Source organism: Marmota flaviventris, chromosome 3 (genome assembly GCF_047511675.1).
Source record: "Marmota flaviventris isolate mMarFla1 chromosome 3, mMarFla1.hap1, whole genome shotgun sequence".
Lineage (NCBI taxonomy): Eukaryota > Metazoa > Chordata > Mammalia > Rodentia > Sciuridae > Marmota > Marmota flaviventris.
The window spans coordinates 174,096,837-174,119,855 of NC_092500.1; the positions used below are offsets into that span (position 1 = coordinate 174,096,837).

At 47.4% G+C, this 23,019-nt stretch overlaps 1 long non-coding RNA gene across 1 annotated transcript; it reads left to right on the forward strand.

The window, feature by feature from the left end:
• The first annotated feature begins 12,097 nt into the window (after positions 1–12,097).
• Positions 12,098–14,283, forward strand: LOC139705061 (uncharacterized). Its single transcript, XR_011706951.1, has 3 exons — positions 12,098–12,201; positions 13,341–13,521; positions 14,077–14,283. It is a non-coding gene; the product is annotated as an uncharacterized lncRNA (long non-coding RNA).
• The last annotated feature ends 8,736 nt before the right edge of the window (positions 14,284–23,019 follow it).

Below are 23,019 nucleotides of genomic sequence, written 5' to 3' on the forward strand. Positions count from 1 at the left end.
ATGACTGGAAATACAAACCATATATCAATAGTAACCCTAAATGTTAATGGCTTAAATTCACCCATCAAGAGACATAGGCTAGTAACCTGGATTAAAAAAACAGATCCAACAATATGCTGCCTTCAGGAGATTCATATGACAGGAAAAGACATACACAGGCTGAAGGTGAAAGATTGGGAAAAATCATACCACTCACATGGTCCTCAGAAGCAAGCAGGAGTGGCCATACTCATATCGAATAAAATCAACTTCAAACCTAAGTTAATCAAAAGGGATAAAGAAGGACACTATATACTGTTAAAAGGAACCATTCACCAACAAGACATAACAATTATCAATATATATATGCACCAAATAATGGTGCTGCAACGTTCATAAAACAAACTCTCCTCAAGTTCAAGAGTCAAATAGACCACAACACAATAATTATGGGTGACTTCAACACACCGCTCTCTCCATTGGACAGATCCTCCAGACAAAGTTGAATAAAGAAACTATAGAACTCAATAACACAATCAATAACCTAGACTTAACCGACATATATAGAATATATCAACCATCATCAAGTGAATACACGTTCTTCTCAGCAGCACAAGGATCCTTCTCAAAGATAGACCATATATTATGGCATAGGGCAACCCTTAGTAAATATAAAGGTGTGGAGATAATACCATTTATCTTATCTGATCATAATGGAATGAAACTGGAAATCAATGATAAAAGAAGGAAGGAAAAATCCTGCAACACCTGGAAAATGAACAATATGCTACTGAATGATCAATGGGTTACAGAAGACATAAAGGAGGAAATCAAAAAATTCTTAGAGATAAATGAAGATACAGACACAGCATGTCGGAATCTATGGGACACAATGAAAGCAGTTTTAAGAGGGAAATTCATTGCCTGGAGTTCATTCCTCAAAAAAAGGAAAAACCAACAAATAAATGAGCTCACACTTCATCTCAAAACCCTAGAAAAGAAAGAGCAAAACAACAGCAAATGTAGTAGAAGGCAAGAAATAATTAAAATCAGAGCGGAAATCAACGAAATTGAAACAAAACAAAAAAACATTGAAAAATTGATAAAACTAAAAGTTGGTTCTTCGAAAAAATAAATAAGATTGACAGACCCTTAGACATGCTAAAGAAGAGAAGAAGAGAGAGAACTCAAATTACTAACATATGGGATGAGAAACGCAATATCACAACGGACACTACAGAAATACAGAAGATAATCGGAAATTATTTTGAAACCCTATATTCCAACAAAATAGAAGATAGTGAAGATATTGATAAATTTCTTAAGTCATATGATTTGTCCAGATTGAGTCAGGAAGATACACACAATTTAAACAGACCAATAACAAAGGAGGAAATAGAAGAAGAGCATCAAAAGACTACCAACCAAGGAAAGCCCTGGACCTGGATGGGTATACAGCGGAATTTTACAAAACCTTCACAGAAGAATTAATACCTATACTTTTCAAGTTATTTCAAGAAATAGAAAAAGAAGGAGCTCTTCCAAATTCATTCTATGAGGCCAACATTACCCTGATCCCGAAACCAGACAAAGACACTTCAAAGAAAGAAAACTACAGACCAATATCTCTAATGAACTTAGATGCAAAAATCCTCAATAAAATCCTGGCGAATCAAATACAAAAGCATATCAAAAAAATTGTGCACCATGATCAAGTAGGATTCATCCCTGGGATGCAAGGCTGGTTCAATATACGGAAATCAATAAATGTTATTCACCACATCAATAGACTTAACGATAAGAACCACATGATCACCTCCATAGACGCAGAAAAAGCATTCGACAAAGTACAGCATCCCTTTATGTTCAAAATGCTAGAAAAACTAGGGATAACAGGATCTTACCTCAACATTGTAAAAGCTATATATGCTAAGCCTCAGGCTAGCATCAATCTAAATGGAGAAAAACTGTAGGCATTCCCTCTAAAATCTGGAACAAGACAGGGATGCCCTCTCTCACCACTTCTATTCAATTTAGCTCTCAAAATACTAGCCAGAGCAATTAGACAGACAAAAAATTAAAGGCATAAAAATAGGAAAAGAAGAACTTAAACTATCACTATTTGCAAATGATATGATTCTATATCTAACACACCCAAAAGGGTCTACAAAGCATGTACTAGAACTAATAAATGAATTCAGCAAAGTGGCAGGATATAAAATCAACACGCATAAATCAAAGGCATTCCTGTATATCAGCGACAAATCTTCTGAAATGGAAATGAGGACAACCACCCCATTCACAATATCCTCAAAAAAAATAAAATACTTGGGAATCAACCTAACAAAAGAGGTGAAACATTTATACAATGAAAACTACAGAACCCTAAAGAGAGAAATAGAAGAAGATCTTAGAAGATGGGAAAATATACCCTGTTCATGGATAGGCAGAACTAACATCATCAAAATGGCGATATTACCCAAAGTTCCCTATAGGTTTAATGCAAGGCCAATCAAAATCCCAACAGCATTTCTAGTAGAAATAGATAAAGCAATCATGAAATTCATATGGAAAAATAAAAGACCCAGAATAGCAAAAGGAATTCTAAGCAGGAAGCGTGAATCAGACGGTATAGCGAGACCAGATTTCAAACTATACTACAGAGCAATAGTAACCAAAACAGCATGGTACTGGTACCAAACAGGCGGGTGGACCAATGGTACAGAATAGAGGACACAGAGACCAATCCACAAAATTAAGACTTTCTTATATTTGATAAAGGCGCTAAAAACATGCAATGGAGGAAGGAAGCATCTTCAACAAATGGTGCTGGTAAAACTGGAAATCCATATGCAACAAAATGAAACCGAATCCCTTTCTCTCGCCATGCACAAAAGTTCACTAGAAATGGATCAAAGAGCTTGATATCAAATCAGAGACTCTGCATCTGATAGAAGAAAAAGTTGGCTCCGAACTACATATTGTGGGGTCAGGCTCCAAATTCCTTAATAGTACACCCATAGCACAAGAGTAATAACAAGAATCAACAAATGGGACTTACTTAAACTAGTTTTTTTTTTTTTTTTTTAGTTTTTTTTCCCCTGTTTATCTCTCTTATTGTTTCTCTTGCTGAGCAAGAGAAACAATAAGAGAGGTAAATAGGGAGCCTACATCCTGGGAACAAATTTTTACTCCTCACACTTCAGATAGAGCCCTAATATCCAGAGTATACAAAGAACCCAAAAATTTAGACAATAAGATAACAAATAACCCAATCAACAAATGGGCCAAAGACCTAAACAGACACTTCTCAGAGGAGGACATACAATCAATCAACAAGTACATGAAAAAATGCTCACCATCTCTAGCAGTCAGAGAAATGCAAATCAAAACCACCCTAAGATACCATCTCACTCCAGTAAGATTGGCAGCCATTATGAAGTCAAACAACAACAAGTGCTGGCGAGGATGTGGGGAAAAGGGTACACTTGTACATTGCTGGTAGGACTGCAAATTGGTGTGGCCAATTTGGAAAGCAGTATGGAGATTCCTGGGAAAGCTGGGAATGTAACCACCATTTGAACCAGCTATTGCCCTTCTCGGACAATTCCCTGAAGACCTTAAAAGAGCGTACTACAGGGATACTGACACATCGATGTTCATAGCAGCACAATTCACAATAGCTAGACTGTCGAACCAACCTAGATGCCCTTCAATAGATGAATGGATAAAAAAAAATGTGGCATTTATACACAATGGAGTATTACTCAGCACGAAAAAATGACAAAATCATGGCATTTGCAGGGAAATGGATGGCATTAGAGCAGATTATGCTAAGTGAAACTAGCCAATCCATAAAAAACAAATGCCAAATGTCTTCTTTGATAAAAGGAGAGCAACTAAGAACAGAGCAGGGAGGAAGAGCATGAGGAAAAGATTAAAAATAAACAGGGAGGAGAGGTGGGAGGGAAATGGAGACAGAAGGGAAATTGCATGGAAATGGAAGGAGACACTCATTGTTTTTCAAAATTACATATAAGAGGAAGTGAGGGGAAAGGGAAAAAAACAAGGGAGAGAATTGAACTACAAAAGATGGGGTAGGGAGAGAAAAGGGGAGGGGAGGGGAGGGGAGGGGGCATAGTATACGATAGGAAAGGTAGCAGAATACAACAGGCACTAGTATGGCATTATGTAAAAAGGTGGATGTATAACGATGTGATTCTGCAATCTGTATTTGGGGTAAAAATGGGAGTTCATAACTCACTTGAATCAAATGTATGAAATATGATATGTTAAGAGTTTTGTAATGTTTTGAACAACCAATAAAAAATAAAATATGAAAATAACAAAAGAAAATATTTTTAAAAAATAATAAAATAAAAAGTGCCTGGGCAATATTCCTTTAAATCAGAAGACATCCCTTTACTTACTAATTATTTGAGCTAACACCTAATGATTGTACAAATTTATGGTGTATATGCTGAATGATCATCAAGTCAGGTAATCAAGACCGGTAATTAGTGAACATATCACCTCAAACACTTAGCATTTATTTGGGGTGAAACAGTCAAAATCTTCTCTTCCTCCTATTTTGAAATGCACAATACATTATTTTTGACTAGGGTCACCATGCAGTAGAACACAAGAGCTTGTGGCCTATAGTAACCCACTGTGTCCATCAACCAAGCCTCAATCCCTCCTCTCATCTCTCCCTCTTGCTAGAACATTATTCCACTCCCTACTTCTATGAGAAAAACTTAGATTCATGACTAAGATGTGCCTGGCGTTTGTCACTTAACTAGTGTCCTCTGGGCTCACTCAAGTTTGTACGACGGAAAATATCTCCACTGTGAATGTGCAGATACCACATCTCCTTGGCACTTCTCCATGGAGGGACACATAGGTTGCTGACATGTCGAGGCTTCTGTGAATCTAGCTGCAAAAAAACATGGAAAACACACAGTTCTTCAACATTTTGACTTCAGTTACTCTTTTGGTTTTCCTTCTGATGTTCAATTTTCAAACCTCTGCTTACCACCAGAATGTAAATAATGAGAAAAGTTCCCCTGTATTTTAAGGGCTTGCTTAATTCTTCCCTTTGCCACTAGAAACGAATCGAAAAACATACAGGGAAGTGGAAAATGTTTTTCAGTCTAACATGGCCTGCTATTCAACATACCAAATTCCCTGTCCTGTGACCCTAGACGACACCTGCCCTCCCTACTCTGCCTTCTGCTCTTGACCCAGGGCCACACTCTAACTCTGGCCATCACTTGCAGGCCTCCCTCTGACTATCAGCCTCAGGGCCTCTGGTCCCCAACCTCACCCACTGCCTTACCTCCCCTCACTTGGTGGCTTACATCCTGTCAATCAGCAGATGGGAGGTGTTTCTCACACTTGGCAGAGCACTGAGTCACCAGGGGAGTCTGAAGACCAGGCTGCACCCACATCAACTAGGCTCTGCTCTTAATTTACCCCTTGTGCAATCTAATGTCTGTGTGTCTACTTCTCTGTGCTTGCTATTTTTCAAGCTTACCTTGTGCACTAGTGTGAGTCTTGGAGTTGACCCTCAAAACCCTCCAGCTCTGTCAGAAGCTGCTACCTGGGCCTGGGAATTTCAACAGGATTTCTGACTTCACAGAGAGGCTGGTTCCAGGACTCAGGGATGAGTGGGAATGTTGTCCTTACCTTTGCTTCTTTCTTCTGCCTTGATCATGCTCTTGGCCCAGGTCTCCTGTGATGGCAAAGCCACTCAAGGACAACTCTACCTGGCCTAGTAGCTTAGCATCCTGGAGAAAACATTTACTTCCTTCCCCATTGAGCCCGCAAACACACACCCAGAAAAAAAAAAAAGAAGAACTTTCTGAATCTGTCCCTGAGGGAAGATTCTGCACCTCACCTGGATCACATATTGTTCCTGCATCCCCAGGTGTGTGCAGCAAGAGATGTTGCCCATCAAAATATTCCACCGTCCAGAATCTTTGTCGATTCACAGAGTCTGTTATTTTTTATACCCGGGAAAGGAATTGAGAAGAGTCAATCCCACGTCACCAACATGTTGGGCAAGCAAAAGTTGACCAAAAAAAAAATGCATCAGGCCCACCTCTCTGCAGGCCTGTGAAATTGCCCCATTCCCCTGATTCTGCTTAAGAACCCACCAGCACTTAGGGGCCTGAAACCATTCACAGGTGTGAACACACACTCTAGCCCTTGGGCTTTGGTCAACTCCATGGGCAGAAGGAGTGCCTTTTGGGGATATAGAAGTCACTGCAGGATGTCTTACCATAAGTTGACACTTTGGTACTGGCCACCATCTGGTAGCTCAGACAGGGCTGTGAATGGGCTGGAATCAGTTCGTCCAGCTCAAGAGGGGAAGTTTTTTGAAACAGTTTTAATGTCTGTAGCTTGGAGGATTTTGACCACTGACATTTGCAAACGAACACAATGAATCAGGGCATGCTTTTCCTAGGAAGCTGGCTGTAACTATTTATGGTCCATCATGGCTAGAGGCTTCTTGTTCCTGTGTTCTCTTCCTGGGACACCTGGGCTTCCTGAAACCTGGTGAACGAGTTACAGAGTGACATCTCTTAGTCCACTTGGGCTGGCATGATAAAATACCATGTATCCTGGAGCTTGTAAACCACAAAAACTAATTTCCCACCTTTGTGGAGGCTGTGAAGTCCAAGATGAAGGAGCCAGAAAATTCAATGTTTGGTAAGACAGGCTTCCTGGTTCATAGTTGGTACCTTCTGGATGTGTCTGCACATGGTGGGACAAGGCAACTCCCTAGACCACTTTTATGAAGTGGTCCATCTATACAGGTGCTGACCTCTTGATCTCAACTACCAGAGTGCTTAATGTCATGAGCTTTGGGTGTAAAATTTAAACATATGTATTTAGTGGGACACCAACGTTCCCACCATAGCAGCATCCAGGAAACAAAAGGCAGAGACTGTAACTCCCAGGCTGGGCACAGAAATCAGCAGCGAGCATGTGTGAGGCTTATGTTGGTCAGGAAGTCCACAGGCCTAGAATCAAGAGCACATGACATGTACCTTCATTTTGGAACAAGCATCAAAGCAACGGCCTCCTTGTCCTAAAACACCCAGGGTATTTTCCCTCCTATCTTGTTGGAATGTTAAAGCAGGCAACAAGCAAGGAATGTACAGAGAGTTTGGGGTGGGGGGCAGGTGAAACCATGAGGGAAGGGTGGAGAGGGCAGGCCCTGGCTGGGTCACTGATTCTTCAGGGCCATGGACGCTGCAGGAAAAGGAGGCTCCGAAGCTTCGTCCCTGTGTGAACACAGGACACAGGCCTCAGAGAGGAGGACAGTGCAGGGACCAGAGAAAGAGGAATGCGAACTCTACACGTACTGCTCCCTGTGAGGCTCCCACCAAGTCCCTGACACACATTGCTGTGCCTGAGCCTCCTGCCCAGTGCCATCTCCCCCACTGGACTTGCACTGTGTCTGCAACAGGAACAGCAGGATCTCAGGGGTCATGTCCTTGTTCCTTCTAGAACTCTCTTCTTCCTATCTCCATATGCACAATCACGCACAGTTCCCTCAGATTAACTAATGTCCTCCTCACACGGAGGATCCTGGAGGCCCAGGTCCTCAAGCCCTTTAGAAACTCACCTGTCTGCTACAGGTAAAGCCACCTTGCCCCACTGCCACTGTGAGCAGAGTCCAGCTGTGCTCTGTGTTTTGCATTCTCCATGGCCTCTGCTCTAATGGAAATGGTGACTGCAGAAGCAGCCATCCTGACACAGTGAGTCTCTGAAAGGACAGAAGGACAGGGCGACCCTGTTACTCAGCCCCCTCCCACAAACACACAGGAACTGACCTCAGTGCAGACAGCATGGATGTCTGCTGACCTGGGAAGTCCCCTGGGAGAGCTGAGGGAAGGGAACCAGGAGCCACACAGTATTCAGCTCCTTGGACAGCGGCTGACCCACCTAGGAGGGGGACAACCCCAACCCCAGGGAGAGAGTTGGGCTCAGCCAGCTTGCAGAGACAGGTACTCTGGAGGGCAGTGAAGGATGCCAAGGCTAAAGACCACACTCGGGTTCCTTTTCACTATTTCCAGGTCATGTGCATGAGCTGGTGATGTGACTGGGCCGATGGCTATGTGACTTCTTTAACATTCAGGAAGGACCCTGAACCTGCTTGAGTCACATTAGTAGATGATGCCCCAACAACCTACAGGCAATGCGTCTCTGGTGCATTACCCAAGGGGCTTCAGGCCCAAAGCTGTTTCCGACTATAAGGCAGGTGATTCAGCCATATTGCTGTGACCATGACTATACTTCTTGGCTCTTGGCTCCACACAGAGCTGAGTGACAGTCCCCTGATGTCCCTCCTCAAAGTGAGGCAGTCCAAACCCCCTCTTTGTCCCTATACCAGGACATCAGCAGTGTTCCCTTTCCTTCCAGGTTCATAGGCCTCTTGCCTCCGTGCTGGCAGAGGTATGACTCAGCCTCCATCCTCAGGGCTCTGTGGACAAGCTGGAGGGGCCACAATCCTCAGGGGGCCCTTACTTCACCCCTGGCCCAACATCACCTGTGACTGCAAATGCTGGTGGCCCTGAGCAATGGCATAAGGCCTGGCACTGCCTTGTTCCTAGGGAAGGTAACCTTTCTGCTAGTGGAAAAGAGACTTCCTTGGTCTCTCCCCACCCCACCACAGTGCTATTGTTCCCTCTGCAGCCAGGAGCAGAGACAGTCACTGTCTCAGCCTCTGTGGGTTTCTCCCATGCAGACACCTCAGCGGAACATCACACTTGATATTCCTGGCTTCCTGCTTTTGGATAACACAGTATCATCCATTCAGATCAGAACCCCTCCACTCCACAGCTACGGTGGCCCAGGAGACCCCACAGTGTGTCCACTTTGCCTAGGGTTGCCCATCCCGTGGTCCCCTCTGTTAAAATGGACTCCTGATCTCCTTATCACTTAGCCTGAAGAATGCACAGACCCCAAGCACAGCATGCTCCTTCCAAGAGCCTAACACTCACTAACTCCTGAACTTTGGCCACTGGACCTCATCACTATTGAGCCTAGATCACTATGGCCATCGAGAAAGATTCAGGGTCATTTCCCATAGAGATAATAACATTTATATATTCTCCAATACTGACATACACCCTAGCTTTACCAGATGTCATGCATTCTGCCCTCCAACATTTAATGAGGACCCACCCCTTGGGGACAGACTAAGCTACAATACCTTCTGGCCCGAGAGCACAGTATTGCAGGCAAAGAGCACGTACAACGGGCTCTGGCTGGACCTACTTTCCCAAGCAACACGCAGCCTTCACAGAAGCTCGGGTTTCACCAGTTTTAAAGGTTGCTTACTAGCTCACCCCACCCCCAAGCCATGGAGATGATGGCTCTTAGTCCCACAGGTGACTCAGCCTGGGTCACCAGACACGAAGAGGCAGCCCTCAAAGAATGGATACTGGCCACACTAAATGATGACCACATGGAAGTACCAATAAAGGCCTGGCCTATGCCAGAGGCACAGGAAGTCACTAACAAGTGTTGGTCCCTATGGATGCTGACAGGGAGCACTGCGAAGACAGCCCCAAGTAGAGGAAGGCGGCATTGTTTATGGTGGGCCTTGCTTGGAATCTTCTGTGCAGTGGGGTGATGGTGATGCTGTTGGGTGCCCGTCAGGTAGTTTGTAAAGACAGGCCTTCCGGGTCTGCTGTAGTACCGCAGCCTACAATCCCAGGTATGCTGGAAAGCTGGTACAGGGAGGCAGAGAGCCCAGGATTTCAATCCTTACACCCTAAATGGGCCCCCTGGCTCCAATCCATAAACACAGCCAGGACTCTGCGACCCCAGCTCAAATCTTACAAATGGGCAGCCGGCCCTCTGATGGCCAGGCTCTCCTCTGCATTGGTCAGTGATGCTATGCAGCACAAACCCAGACTCAGGGCCCCAGGCTAGGAGCTTCACATGAAGAGATCCCAGAGACTTCCCGTGTAGTCATCCCAGTCTCCAGGATGTGCACAAGCCACCAACAGATGCCACATATGATCAGGAGCACCCTGTGTGACTCAGGAGCACCATAAAGCCTGCACCAGCAAGACCCACAGCAGTTAACAGGCTTGTGCAGCCCTGATGCAAATCAAGGTGTTCTGGCCTCAAAGGCTTGCATTAGGCACCAGATGCCCAATCCTCCACTTCCCTTTGTGAGTGGACACAGGTAAGATGACGCCCACATCCAGATGACCAAACACCTCCATCCATGAGACCATTGGTGGAATGTCACTGCTTCAGAACAAAACATCATACCTAGAGGTCACAGGGGAAACAGAATGGAGACAGCAACGGATCTCACTCAATGGTCACCTGCATACTCTCTCTTTTGCTGCAGAGGCTGGGGACATCCTTAGCCAGCTGAGACAGTGCCGGTCATGTCCAGTAGACTTGACTTGCATGGCACTTAACTGGGCTCATGCTTACCTAAATACCCAGAACATGACCCCACAGAATGGCATTTTCTGAGACACTGTTTGCCTTCAGTGAGGCCTCATTAGCTATGCCTCCTACTGTAAGGAAGCCACAAGGCCGAGGCCAGTTGGGAAGCTGCCCAGTAGTTATGCAAAACTCGTGGAACTAGGAGACCCACACATTACAACAGCCAGTCTAACTGGATTTCCCAATAATGCCGCTCTCTCCTGCCTCAGTGGGGAAACACTTAGGGATTGGAGTTGCTTTATGTTCTAACTTCTGGGGGCCACCAGAGGTTGTAACAACTGCCAGGATATCCCTCTTGCACACACCACCAATGTTCCTCTCCACATCCACATTTTGCTGGGCCCCTCCAGACAGCAACAAGGCCCCTATAATTGTCCCTTGACACCCCATTCCTAATATGGCCCTGTGCTGTACTGAGACCTGTGCCCAGTTCCTCAAACCTCTGCTGGCTCCACAGGACACTGGCCTGGAGTCCCCTGCAGTGCAGCCTCCCTGAGGACCTGGCCTTCACCATCTGACACAAGACTAAACCCTCAGCCTCTCTGAGACTCACCCAGTTGCTGCCAATGCTTATGTCTAACTTCTCTTGCTTGACAGAGACACAGCAGGGCTTCTGAGATGGTCCTGAAGCCTAGGCACATGGCACCACAACCTTGCCTATTTAGAATCATGCTCCTTCTAAGAGACTAATAAGGGGGTACTTAGGGGTTGTTATTTTCATTTCTCTTTTCGACGAACCTGGTCCCATTTACCACACCATGAGGAGGCATGAGATGGTAAGGAACAGTATATAGACATAAATGTCACTCTTCACCATCTTACATATAACAGGTATTTTTTTATGTTCAGTTTTGCCAATTGAACCCAGGACTCATGCAAACTAGACTAGTGTTTTTCCACTGAGGGATGCCTTGAGACTGCTCAGCACTGGTTTGGGTACAATGTCTTTGACCTCACAACCCCAGAGGGAACGGCTAAGGACAATCTCTCTACCATCTTGGCAGCCTCCTTGAGGGCCATCAATCTGATGAGTGCTTGGCCCAGATGCTCCTACAGTCCTTTACCCCGGCCTTTCTACAGGCCAAACAATTAGATGCTGGATTCTTTGGGAACTGCATGCTGCATGCACATCCATCAGTAAGGGAGACTCCAGTGTGGTCTGCCCAGCTCCACAACACAGGCAAGACTGGCATACGAGCTCACCCGGGTCCCAGGCTGCCCACTATGCCAAAAGCTCTAATTGGCTCTCCTGGTGAGACCCCAGCCACCGGGAGGCTGATCAAGAGTTTATTCTAAGCCCTCTTGGGTGGTCTTGCCGATCTTATCTTAGTCATCTTAGCAAAGCATGAATATGACCTGCAGACTATGATTTCCTGACACCTTTTAATGTTTCTCTGCTCTGGGTGCTTCAGCCTCAGCCACAGGGTCTACCACCTTAGGAGGAAGGGAGAAGGAGCTTGGTCACCACCTAGACCAGGCAAAGACAGCTGGACAAAGGGAAGATGGCCCTTTGGGCCCCTCTTCTGACCCCACCACCACAACTCATTGTTCAATCGCCCTTGTGCAAGAGATGTTGGAAATGCCCAATAGAAACACACAGAGATGACGACACCCCACCCAGTGCCCTTTAAATAGGGGAAGTGTGTCCTGTGAGTGTGTGGCTGCTGTGGCTGCAGGAGACCTGGGACTCAGGACTGCTCTCTGCCTGCTTCAGTCGCCCAGCCTCGCTGAGGATCTGTGAGTAACTGAAAGCTCTAGAGCTGTGCCCTCTGCTCACCTCATTGGCCTGATAGCACTTCCTCTGTGCAGGATCCCCATGTGGGAGGCCCTGCGGGGGTCCTCTGCAGGCCCCTGGGAGCTGCCCAGGGGTGTACCTCTCAGCTAAGTTACTGAGGAGCTCAAAGGCTCCAGACAAACGCACCCTACGGGTTCTGTCCTGCTCAGAACAGTGGCTCCTTCAAACATTCCCTGATTTTGAGAAATGTCCACTGACGTCTGCTGCTCATGTTTCAACCAGGTCATTTGGTTTGGCTACTGACGTGCTCTGTTGCCTGTGTCTGTGGACATGAATCCTGTCTGAACTCCTGCTTTCCCTGTGTTTTCTCCACTTCCTGGTGTGCTTCCTCATCCAGCTGGTGGCTTCCTGTGTGTGGAAAGCTGCCTGCTCTGAGGCCACCCCATAGTTCCACCTTGGCTTCTGTTGCCTCTGCCTTTGGTGTCACAGGCAAGACCTCACTGCCCAGTCCAGGGTCAAGAAGGCACCTCTACGTGTCCTTTCAGTCGTCCTCTGTTCTCAGGTCTTGTGTTGAGGTTTTAAATCCATTTGATGTGAGATAAAGGTCCAATAATGTACATTCTACATCAGGTGGTGCACTTTAGACACAGGTTCTAAGTAGCCACTGCTTGCTCCAAAAGATGGAAAACATCAACAGGTTTCAGCTTAGGCCGCTCTCTGCCCAGGATCCTGCTGAGCTCCTGTCACCCCTGATGAGGCCACTGTGAGCTCCACTCCTGCTCAGGCAGGAGCCTGCTCACCCCCTGACCTCAATACCCCCTTCAGAGGGTGACACGGCCCTGAGCCCTGCTCAGGAGAGCTCACCTTCTACTCCTCTGTGCTCCAGAGGAACTTGCTTTTCAAATTTTAAAAAGGAAACATTTGATCTAAAGGGAAATAGGAAATCTAAGTGGGAAATAGAAAACCTTAGCAGAGTGTTGTTCGTCATTGTCAGTTTGCCTTGAGGACCTCAAGGACAAGGCTCCCCCTCCTCCCATCCAATGGAGACACAGCCACGGGCTGTGAACCTGCTCCTCACACACCTACAAATGCAGCCGATGTCTTCCTCCACACTCTCAGGACCCTTCCTCCAATCCCCCAGGTGACTCCAGCCATGAGGACCCTCGCCCTCCTCGCTGCCCTTCTCCTGCTGGCCCTCCAGGCCCAGGCTGAGCCTCTCGGAGCAAGAGTTGAGGAGGCCCCAGACCAGCAGCAGCCAGGACAAGAGGACCAGGTGGCAACCATCTCCTTTACAGGGGATGAAAACTCGGCTCAGGATGCAGGTGAGAGCTGCCTTCCTGTAGGACACACAGAGTACAAAGGCAGGACGGCAGATGGGCCCCAGACTCAGGCCAGCCACAGTCACTGAAGTGACTTCACTTAAGCCCCAGAGCCCTCAAATTTCTCATTGAACAGTGAGTGACTGATAACTCTTGGCAGAGGACTTCTTTCATCCAAAAACATTTGATTCCAAGATAGTACTAGGTCTAGAACATGAAGACACTTACTGACCACTGCTTTCAGGATCTAAATGGGTCGCCTTAGTCACAGGGAGACAATTTTCTTCTTTCTCTCAGAAGGAACATTTAGGAATGGGAAATGTGTATGAAGGTGTATTCAGTCATATGTGTGATGGGGCAGGAGTGAAGGCAGGCGAAAGTGTGTGTCTGACCATGTGGGTGACCTCAGCTTGCCATGTTCCTTTGCTCCAATAGGCTGAGTCTGCACAGGCCACTCTCTGTAATGCACTTACAGGAGGAACCTGCCCACCCAGACTGCACCTCCCCAGACTCTCCTCCTGCCCAGCACTGATTCTCACACTTTCTCTGTGTCTGCAGGTGTAAGGGCAGGAGCTGTGTGCACCTGCAGAAGACCCCGATGCAATGCTGGGGAGCGCGTGGCAGGAAGCTGCAGACTGAATGGCATCTTTTACCTGCTTTGCTGCAGATAAATCACAATTTGCTTTGACATCTAGAAGGGAGCTGGTTTTTCACTTTGCCATGTCATCAATTTCCCTCCCAGCCCAAATAAATTCCTTGCATCAATCTCTCTGTGCATTTGCTCCTTGCTGTGTGTCCCATGAGCACTATTTTGGGTCATCAACAATGAATGCACTTTAAACAAAATCCAGGCTTCATAGATGGGATTCCAAGGTGAACACAGGTTCAGACAAGGAGTGGTGAGAACGCTGAAATGCAGTTGGTGCCCCTGATTCCCTCTCCTGTCTCTGAGCTCTGCCCTCACTTAGAGTGGACTCACTCTCAAAGACTCTCCCATGTGGTGGCAAAGCAATCACTGTCTGCTTCCAGTTTGCCATTACACCTTCTAGAGAAACCGCCTTCTCTCTTCAAAGTGTGGGACTTTTCCTGGACACACTCAGGGCAGGATCTGGTTTTTAGGGTCTGGGCTGCAGAGGCTCCACACGGACAGCTCTAGGAGTGGAAGGAAGGGTTCTTAGTGGGGACAGCCCACATAGGAAGGAAAGCAGAGTGCCCCTCAGGGTGACTCACTCTTGTCCCCACCATGTAGCACACTAGTGGAGCTGCGTTGGGCACACAGAGCTGGGTTCCAGAGGCACACCAGGCACCAGCAGGACTCAGCCCCACCTGGCCCCAGGCACCCGGGTGGATGCCTTCAGCTGTGGGAACCTGACTCTACCTGTAAAGTGCAGCTTCCAAGGAGACCTGAAGGGGTCGGAGGCAGTGACCACGCCACCCAGAGTTCACGGCCATGCTCCAGGGTGCTGAGGGGTTGAGCCTCAGAGCTTCAGGCAGGGCCACTGAGGGCAGGATCTGGGTGTGGGTAAAGGAGGGCTGGAGCAGGGTCCCCAGATCCCAGGGTCTGGACCACATGGCCACAGCTCCCTGCTGCCCTGTGAACCACATAGCCACCCAACACACACACACACACACACACACACACACACACACACACGACCCCACCCTTTCCTAGCTTGTCCTCCTCTTCTCAACCAAGATGTCATGCTCCTTCTTAAAACCCGTGTCTGAAGGGCCAGCTCCGTCTTGGAGAGGTAGGATGCGTCTCTCACTCCTGTGGGTCCTCTCCTTCCCTCCCCAAGAAAAACCCCTGACTTCTGGACCTTTTGTCCCCAAGTCCACCACAAAAGAGCCCCTGAGAGATGGCCAGTGTGAGCCCCTGAGTCCTCACCTGACTCCAACCAGTACTTCCCTAGGGATCCTGGAGCACAGGACTGGAGATAGGGGTGCCAGGGCATCCATGGTACTCCTGCTGTCTATCATTAGTAGATGATGCACGATTTAGAGCAACAGAGACCATAGGTTGCAGAGAGGGATCCAGTGACACAAGTGGAATTATTTGCAATCTAGTAGACACTGAGATGGGCCCAGACATGACAGTGACCACCAGAATGAACCCATTCCCAGAGAGCCCAAGGAAACAGGTCCTCTTCCCTCATGCTCTCCACTGGAACTCTGAGGTCTGTCTTAGCCCTAATAAGGGTCTTCCTGTGTCAGACGGCCAGAACGGGCTCCACGGACCACCCACAGCTGGGGAACCAGGACAGTGACCCCAGGGAGCACAGAGCAAGTCTGTGGGTCTCACACAGAGAAGGACCACCTCCCCCCTGTGTGAACAATGAAGGTCTACCACGGGGTACTCCCTAGAAGGTCAGGTGCATTCTTTAGGATCTTACACCTCCACTGGCTTGAGGGTCTGTGGCCCTTGTTGGAAACCTCCACATCATTCCTAAACTGTGGATATGGCTACTCCAGTCCCCTGCTCAGGGCTGCTGTCCACATCCCAGTGTCCACTAGCTCCTTCCCCAGCTATCTTCTAAAATTTCACATTGTCCCTGGGTTTTGTGTGACTCCATATTTCCAATTGCACCCTGTTTCCCCTGCAGTGAAGACCCAACTTATTCTCTTGATCCTTCTCTATGGAGGTCCAACCATGCCATACATTTTATTTAGTTCTTCTCTGGCACTGGTTTCCCACATTTAGAATGTATGACCCATGTTTTGCTCATCACTTCCCCTCTACCTGTGTGACTCCTTAACTTGTATTAGGTGATGTAGAATTTAATTCTGACTTCTGCATTATCACAAAATTATTAATTTCATCTACCTGCAACTAGTGATATGAATGATGTTATTTTTCTAAGCTGCCTGGAAGAAAAATCACTCCTACAGAGAAAAATCACTCCATGTATCCAATTCACAAGTCAGTTAATGTCAAATCAAATAATTAAAATCCTTTAGAATTAAACATGAATATATAAATATTGATATTAATGTTTAATCTAAATGCATTAATAAATTGTCTTAATTTCATGAAGAATAAGAACTTTTAAATCAAAACAGCAGGTTGAGAAAAGTGTTGGCGGTCAATCTCCTCCCGGAGCACGACAGGAAACAGATAGGGAAACAGATAGGTCCATGTAATGAGTGGGGCCGAATTTGAGGCACAGAGTGTGAGAAAAAGGGGGCATGCAGGGCCAGGTCCACCTCCATGCCATGGGGGAAGGGACGCAGCCCAGAATAGGGTGAGGTATTGCTCAGGGCAGATAGGGCCAGAAGCCTCTGCCAATCAGGGAGAGGGGCCACGGAGGAGTGGGGCCTCCCTGTCTGCTCTGTGGATGCAGGGGCACAGCCCCATGACCTGGGCTGTTGCTGTGACAATCGAGGCTGGTCTGAGACACATGCCACCTCCAGGCACAGGGGTGGTAGGGAAGAAGGTGAGGTCTTCCCACAGCAACTTCCTCAGCCTCCAGTGAGACTCCAAATCCATGAATAGCAGCAAATATCCACTGCTTATTTGCTGATCGCCCACAGGGTACTTGACGTTTTCTTCCTTCAATGGGCTACTCCTGTGAAAGGGCAAGGACTGAAGCTTTCGTCAGGTGTGGAGCCATCCCTTTGAAATGGAATTGAAAGAGATCTTGCTCCTTGACAGACAGTGGAAGCCTAAAACCAGCAAATGCAAATCAGGAAGATGACAGTGGAGGACACTGACAACCTCCCCATAACCTTATCCAGCTCTGCTCCACGGCTCTCCTCCAAAAATTCTGCCTTTTGCTACAAGATGGTTGATTTCAGCTTTTTTATAGATCGGTCTTGACCTCATTGAGATCTTCTGAATACATCTTCCTTCCCGTTTTTAAAAAGTGCCTGGGCAATATTCATTTAAATCAGAAGACATCCCTTTACTCACTAATTATTTTAGCTAACACCTAATGATTGTACAAATTTATGGTGTTTATTGTGAAGTTTTTGATACATGTATATGCTGAATGATCATCAAGTCAGATAATCAAGTCATTAATTAGTGTACTTATCACCTCAAACACTTAGAATTTATTTGGGGTGAAACAGTCAAAATCTTCTCTTCCTCCTATTTTGAAATGCAAAATACATTCTTTTTGACTATGGTCACCATGCAGTAGAACACAGGAGCTTGAGGCCCATAAGTAACCCACTGTGTCCATCAACCAAGCCTTAATCCCTCCTCTCATCTCTCCCTCTTGCTAGAACATTATTGCACTCCCTACTTCTATGAGAAAAACTTAGATTCCACATAACTAAGATGTCCCTGGCTTTTGTCACTTAACTAGAGTCCTCTGGGCTCACTCAAGTTTGTACGACGGAAAATATCTCCACTGTGAATGTGCAGATACCACATCTCCTTGGCACTTCTCCATGGAGTGACACATAGGTTGCTGACATGTCTAGGCTTCTGTGAATCTAGCTGCAAAACACATGGAAAACACACAGTTCTTCAACATTTTGACTTCAGTTACTCTTTTGGTTTTCCTTCTGATATTCAATTTTCAAACCTCTGCTTACCACCAGAATGTAAATAATGATAAAAGTTCCCCTGTATTTTAAGGGCTTGCTTAATTCTTCCCTTTGCCACTAGAAACGAATCGAGAAACATACAGGGAAGTGGAAAATGTTTTTCAGTCTAACATGGCCTGCTATTCATCACACCAAACACCCTGTCCTGTGACCCTGGAAGACACCTGCCCTCCCTACTCTGCCTTCTGCCCTTGACCCAGGGCCAAACCCTAACTCTGGCCATCACTTGCAGGCCTCCCTCTGACTATCAGCCTCAGGGCCTCTGGTCCCCAACCTCACCCACTGCCTTACCTCCCCTCACTTGGTGGCTTCCATCCTGTCAATCAGCAGATGGGAGGTGTTTCTCACACTTGGCAGAACACTGAGTCACCAGGGGAGTCTGAAGACCAGGCTGCACCCACATCAACTAAGCTCTGCTCTTAATTTCTGCCCTTGTGCAATCTAAGGTCTGTGTGTCTACTTCTCTGTGTTTGCTATTTTTCAAGCTTACCTTGGGCACTAGTGTGAGTCTTGGAGTTGACCCTCAGAAACCCTCCAGCTGTGTCAGAAGCTGCTTCCTGGGCCTGGGAATTTCAACAGGATTTCTGACTTCACAGAGAGGCTGGTCCCAGGACTCAGGGATGAGTGGGAATGTTGTCCTTACCTTTGCTTCTTTCTTCTGCCTTGATCATGCTCTTGGCCCAGGTCTCCTGTGATGGCAAAGCCACTCAAGGACAACTCTACCTGGCCTAGTAGCTTAGCATCCTGGAGAAAACATTTACTTCCTTCCCCATTGAGCCAGCAAACCCACACCCAGACAAAAAAAAAATGCCCTTATGAATCTGTCCCTGAGGGAAGATTCTGCACCTCACCTGGGTCACGTATTGTTCCTGCATCCCCAGGTGTGTGCAGCAAGAGATGTTGCCCATCAAAATATTCCAGAGTCCAGAATCTTTGTCGATTCACAGAGTCTGTTATTTTTTATACTTGCGAAAGGAACTGAGAAGAGTCAATCCCACTTCACCAACATGTTGGGGAAGCAAAAGTTGACCAAAAAAAAAATGCATCAGGCCCACCTCTCTGCAGGCCTGTGAAATTGCCCCATTCCCCTGCTTCTGCTTAAGAACCTACCAGCACTTAGGGGCCTGAAACCATTCACAGGTATTAACACACACTCTAGCCCCTTGGGCTTTGGTCAACTCCATGGGCAGAAGGAGTGCTCTTTGGGGATATAGAAGTCACTGCAGGATGACTTACCACAGGGCTGGCACTTTGGTACTGGCCACCATCTGGGAGCTCAGTCAGGGCTGGGGATGGGCTAGAATCTGTTCATCCAGCTCAAGAGGGGAAGTTTTTTGAAACAGTTTTAATGTCTGTAGCTTGGAGGATTTTGACCACTGACATTTCCAAACGAACACAATGTATCAGGGCATGCTTTTCCTAGGAAGCTGGCTGTAACTCTTTATGGTCCATCATGGCTAGGGGCCTCTTGTTCCTGTGTTCTCTTCCTGGGACACCTGGGCTTCCTGAAACCTGGTGAATGAGTTACAGAGTGACATCTCTTAGTCCACTTGGGCTGGCATGATAAAATACCATGTATCCTGGAGCTTGTAAACCACAAAAACTAATTTCCCACCTTTGTGGAGGCTGTGAAGTCCAAGATGAAGGAGTCAGAAAATTTAATGTTCAGAGAGGCTGGCTTCCTGGTTCATAGTTGATACCTTCTGGATGTGTCTACACATAGTGGGACAAGGCAGCTCCCTGGCCCACTTTTATGAAGTGGTCCATCTATGAAGGTGCTGACCTCTTGACCTCAACTACCAGAGTGCTTAATGTCATGAGCTTTGGGTGTAAAATTTCCACATATGAATTTAGTGGGACACCAATGTTCCCACCATAGCACCATCCAGGAAACAGAAGGCAGAGACTCTGAGTAACTCCCAGGCTGTGCACAGAAATCAGCGGGGGTGGGGGTGGGGGGGCATGTGAGAGGCTTATCTTGGTCAAGAGATCCACAGGCCTAGAATCAAGAGCACATGACATTTACCTTCCTTCTGGGACAAGCATCAAAGCAATGGCCTCCTTGTCCTAAAACACGCAGGGTTTTTTTTCCCTCCTCTCTTGTTGTAATATTAAAGCAGGCAACAAGCAGGGAATGTACAGAGAGTTTGGGGGGGCAGGTGAAACCGTGAGGGAAGGGAGGAGAGGGCAGGCCCTGGCTGGGTCACTGATTCTTCAGGAGAATGGACGCTGCAGGATAAGGAGGCTCTGAAGCTTCGTCCTTGTGTAAACAGAGGACACAGGCCTCAGAGGACAAGGACAGTGTAGGGCACCCAGAGAAAGAGGAATGCGAACACTCCATGTCCTGCTCCCTGTGAGGCTCTCACCAAGTCCCCGACACACATTGCTGTGCCTGAGGCTCCTGCCCAGTGCCATCTTCCCATTGGGCTTGCACTGAATCTGCATCAGGAACAGCAAGACCTCAGGGTCATGTCCTTGTTCTTTCTAGAACTCTCTTCTTCCTCACCTTCCATATGCACACTCAACCATAAATTTTCCACAATATTGTCCCTAAGAGGATGTAGTCAGAATTCTTAGGAGTGTTCAGACTCACTTAAATATTGACTATAAAATGTCAATTCATCCACAAGCATATTAAAGAGCGTCTTGCATGCTTGGTCCTGGATCCTGGTGGCAAGCCACAGGAGCTGATTGGCAGGCATGGGCGTTACAGAAAGACATGGAATTACAAGTCTTGCAAAGACTTTCATAGTAACTTTTTCTTTCTTTACTTCAGTGCCTGAAATTAGGCAAGATAAAGTAGCAGAACAGGAAGAAAAAGAAGAAGACCCTGGAGAACATGCATTCTGGCCCATTCTAGGCTTTATAGTCTTAGGGTCACCTGCAGGGAGGAGGAGACAGCGGTGAGACCTGGGCACAGCCTGAGAACCTAGCATACACTCAGGTGGAGGCAGGCACAGAGAGACAGAGGACCACACCTAGGGCCTGAGATCCCAGTCTTCCAGCAGGGCATGCAAAGAAGTAGCAATCAGAGCACTGGAATGAGATAGGAGTATCTGAGGCCCATGCCACAGGACCTGGCCCAGTGTACTCTGTGCCCTCTGAATTCAGGGCACACTGTACACTGCTGTGTGGATCCTGCCTGGGCCCCAACATGCCTCTGTTTGGGGGCTCATGCATCTGCTTCCTGTTCTGGGCACCACCAGCTTTCTGCATGATTTGTTGTCCCTTTAGTTTGCAAAAGATCACATGCCCGACAGCCTAGCAGGTCCATCTTACCTCTGCCTACCTTTTGTCTCCCCCACTAAAGCAATCTCAACACTAAGTGCTGGTCCCTGTCACTCAAATCAAGAAAGGATTTTTGGCTGGTGGTTCAATTGCAGAGACAGGGGATAACTAAAGAGGAGACAGGGCTGGATGCTGGGGAAGAACCAGGACACAGGCATCTTCATCAGATATAACTGCTCCATCCGAGGGTCTCAGGAGAGAGTCCACCTTGCCATGGGGAGGCCAGATGGGTTCAGAGCACACCCTACCCACTGATACCTATGGGAAGCTCATCAGGGGGAGCCAGAGCCTGCCACCACAAAGAAGCTGCGGAACAGCCACGCGAGCCACGGGGCAGGGGCAGCATAGTGTCTTGGGACAGGCAGCACAGAAATTCCTGCTGTGCACACCCAGATTCTCTTGTTTGGGTCAGAGTGTTCTGACCTCAAGCCTTGTCATCATGCTGAATGGCTGGTCACATTCACAGTGTGTTCTAGTGGGGCCCTGTGTAGTCGAGGTGTGGGTGTGGACAGAGAGACCCTCTCCCTGCCTCTTCTTCCCCTTCTCATGAGGCATCCTGGTTGACATCCCCCACCTGTGGTCAAGGGCTGCACAGATCCTACTCCTCAACTTGCCTCTTCCTTGGTATGTGACCTTGTTTAACCTACTGGCCACCCTGCTCACCATCTCACCTGTCTGAACATCTGCAACCAGGATATTAGTCAGAGTGTTCCCTTTGCAGAATTTTTCTTTGGAGTAAATAAGAGAAGACACAGAAGCGATGCTCTTGTCAGGAGTAGGGATGCCTGAGCCAAGAGTCACAGAACAGAACACCCACCTTCAACGACATGCTTCCAGGGAGCTTAGGCCCTGGTTTTTAAATAAGAAGTGCAAACAGCTGTTCCTAGGTTTCTCTGTGGCTCAGTAAGGGACTCAGGGACTCGGGCCCTTGCACTCCCTGATGCTGGCCTTTGATGCTCTCACACCATGGCCCACATTGACTGCACAGCCTTGAGCATGTCCTGACACAGCAGGAAGCAAGGCAGGAAAGAAGCACCCTAAGCCCCCACATATCCTTGAGGGAGGACCACATGACCAGAAGCCAGAGCCTACCAAAGAGCCCGTGGACCACACACAGCTCCCATCAAGGGAGACACTCCCTGCCACAGAGAAGGAAGAGGCAGGATGGTTGAGTTTTGGGTTCAGGAACAGAGCCCCAGAGGCTGTCCTCCCAGACAGCTCCTGCAGCAGCTTTCTCGGGGCCCAGCCCACAGCCTGGCTCTTGGGAGCTCCCTGGAATCCAGCATCTCTACTGACCACATGTGTGTGTGATAGCCAGTTGTCAGGCTGAGCCATGGTTCAGCTCTGGGGTGGACACTGAAAAAGCAAATCATGTCCTCACCTGGGGCAGGTTCTGAGACTGGTAGAAGACACTTTTCCACATAGACCTCAAATTAAATCACTTTCCCTGACAAAATAGCACCTGTGTGAGCAATGATGGAAAGAATTGACGATAAAAAATTAAAAACTTCTGCCAGGTCCTCTCCCAGGGACCTGCCTGGCCCATGCTTCACCTGCAGTGAGCGAGGGGGACAATCACCAATTACAGAGGCCTTCATGCCACAGATCTCCCCCGAGAGCTGATCCCAACAGGTCCTTACCAGAGGACATAGAAAGGGT